The sequence below is a fragment of the Berghia stephanieae genome, chromosome 1, assembly GCF_034508935.2.
Source record: "Berghia stephanieae isolate SIO BIC M18660-M18661 chromosome 1, UCSD_Bste_1.3, whole genome shotgun sequence".
In the NCBI taxonomy this organism is placed as follows: Eukaryota; Metazoa; Mollusca; class Gastropoda; order Nudibranchia; family Aeolidiidae; genus Berghia; species Berghia stephanieae.
In genome coordinates this window covers 19,486,223-19,489,002 of record NC_088360.1, presented here as the reverse complement: position 1 = coordinate 19,489,002, position 2,780 = coordinate 19,486,223, and the positions used below count along the sequence as shown (strand labels likewise).

The 2,780-nt window shown below is 40.5% G+C and overlaps 2 protein-coding genes across 2 annotated transcripts in view; both read left to right on the top strand.

The window, feature by feature from the left end:
* LOC144970012 (cap-specific mRNA (nucleoside-2'-O-)-methyltransferase 1-like) overlaps positions 1-2,780 on the top strand; it is a 425,811-nt gene that overhangs the window by 167,478 nt on the left and 255,553 nt on the right. The window lies entirely within an intron of this gene.
* LOC144970019 (muscarinic acetylcholine receptor M5-like) overlaps positions 1-2,780 on the top strand; it is a 286,770-nt gene that overhangs the window by 189,913 nt on the left and 94,077 nt on the right. The gene's annotated exons all lie outside the window — the stretch shown is intronic.

Sequence of the window (2,780 nt, the reverse complement as noted above, 5' to 3'; positions counted from 1 at the left end):
CAGATTACAGCAGTATAGAATATGGCGATGGCGATCATATCTCTCTCTCTCTCTCTCTCTCTCTCTCTCTCTCTCTCTCTCTCTCTCTCTCTCTCTCCTGGGGTACTAAATTCACACCCAACGTACGTTTAGGGATTTAAAAAATTAATTAATTAATTTCTTTATTAGTTTTTATGTTATTTCCGACGGACTGATCTAGTTTTAAGATCTTTCGAAACATCGTTTTTCAATTAAATGGGTTTATTTTGCCCCCCAAAGATCAGATATTTTGAGTATTATTTTGGTGTGACGTCAGTTAAGGAGCCAAGACCCAGTGGTGGCGGTAGCGCTGAAAATCTAAGAAAAGATTGAAAGCAAAAAGAGGGCTTGTGTTTGGGTGGGGGGTGGGGGGGGGATATGTGTGAATATATATATATATATATATATATATATAATATATCTTTTCTCTCTCTCTCTCTCTCTCTCTCTCTCTCTCTGTCTCTCTGTCCGTGTCTCTGTCTCTGCTGTCTTGTCAGAACACACTCCCAGTTGTCAATACTTGGGGAAAAATCAAGAGTTGGTTAATCGATCTTATAGTACTCTGACCCCCCCCCCCCCTGCCCTCCCCCGCCCTCCCGCCCTCCCGCCCCCTCTCACTCACGCATTGAAAATTTTAGCCAGAAAACTTGTCCTTCAAATATCGATCGATTAAAATGAACCCACACCTTGTTAAAAACTCATTCTCAAATCTTGGACTTTAAAACAATAATTCTAGGTTTGAAAGGTTCTGATAGGATGAGGGTAATTATAATTGGTCGATATATGAAGGGCGAGTTTTCTGGCCAAATCTTAACAACCGTGTTTCTACTCTAGGGTGCAGAAGTATTGGAGTTATAACATGGTAACCAAAACTCCCCCTTTCTCTGATAAAACAACTTTTTTATTTGCATCCTTTTGGCTCAATTTTCTATTGCGTCGTGGAAATAAGACATTGAAAATTGAAGTTTTTAGCCTTATGTACGACATTTGGGTAAAATCAATATATTTTATTGATTCAAATTAATGTCATTTCGTTAACCGTATATAGCTTCATTTTTGTGATTCTGTTGATTCTGATACTACGAATATTGAATATGACACTTATTTATGTAGATATTAGATATTTAAGTGTCAATATTATCAATTAATTGACATTGAATACTATTTATACAACTAAATTGTATCTATCTATGCATAAAAGTTACACAGAGCATTTAAAAGTGTTTAGAACCTATTAGCTCTTAAACGATACGATACGATACGATAATCATTTTTATTCATTAATCGAACGGTTCCGAGTTCGAATACCCACTGCGCTACTACTTTCCACCTGTCCAACATGTACCCGATGTGGGCAAGCACCCGAAACGGCAGAGCATCTAGTGTTGTGGCGATGCTACCAGGCGGGTTCGCGACGGTGCACGAATGCGGACCGGGCTTTGCTGATTGGGTCGACCGTCATAACATGGTAGTGTGAGAACCATAAGAGGCTGCTGCCCTAACTCAGTTTGCAGAGCAGCACTGGGGCTAACGCCTAGGTTATTCCAGTATTCCCTTCCCTATGAGTTGACACGAAAGACAAATTCGCCCTATGGGATGGATAGAGAGAACTTATTATTTATTTATTTATTTATTTATTTATTTATTATTTTACTCAGAATTGTTCACTTCGAATATCGGCGAATAAATATGGCAGTTAAAATAGTCCGGAACAGCTGGGCTTTATCCTGGTTTCTTTTGCGTTTAACTCACAATAAATAGCAACTGGTTGTTTTCTTCGGGAGGGCGCTGATCTGTCGCAATGTACTTTTCATCAGATTTATCAAAACCAGCTACTCAAACATTCATTGCATGGATGCACAGAAGAATGGGGGGGGGGGGGGGGGTTAGGGAGAGGGGAGGAGGGGTGTCAGGATTTTTTAAAGATCTCACCTGGGATCGATTCTGTCCCTTTGTGTGCGGAGCGAGTGCTCTACCAAATGAGCCATTGGGATTCCCTGAAGTAACCCTTATTAACTTATTAAAATTTCGTAAACTTTAACCTTTTTAATTTAAAAAAATCTCAGACTTGTGAGTTTTTAACATATCAATGGTCATCTTAATCCATCGTTTTTTTGAAGTATTGAGTTTCTGGGCAAATTGTAAGTAATAATAATGTATGTATGTAGGAGTTGCATTGTACATTTGTATGGCACCTATAAGGTGCTATGTTACATCAGCATAAACGTGTCACGGTCACATATTTGGACCAAGCACGTCTGTTCCTGGCGTAAGGAGTCGTCATGGCATAGAATCCAGCCATGAGTAATGCCTTTGGTCTAGTTGTCGCTGTCCTGGTAGAAGTCTATAGCTATAAATTCGCTAAACTCTGGTCTATTGTCGTCGCTTCGTAGAGTACTACAATGGCATAATCCAGCTCGTTATATGCGGTATTGAGTTTTCCTGGCAATTGTAAGTACATAATCAGTATGTAGTAGAGTTGCTTGTCATTTGTTGGCACCTATAAGGTATGCTATGATTCATCAGCCAACGTGTCAGGTCACATTTGGCCAAGCACGTCTGTTCCTGGCTAGAGTCGTCAATGGGCACAGAATCCAGCCCATGTAGTAGAGTGCCTGCTGGTCTAGTTGTCGAGCTCTTCGTGTAGGTAATTAAAGTTCGACGCAAGAGGCGGTCTGCGTCCATACGTAAGATATGCCCCGCAAAACGGAGCCTGCGTCTCGTCACTGTAGTTATCAGGTCGAATTCGGGACGTTTTGCTG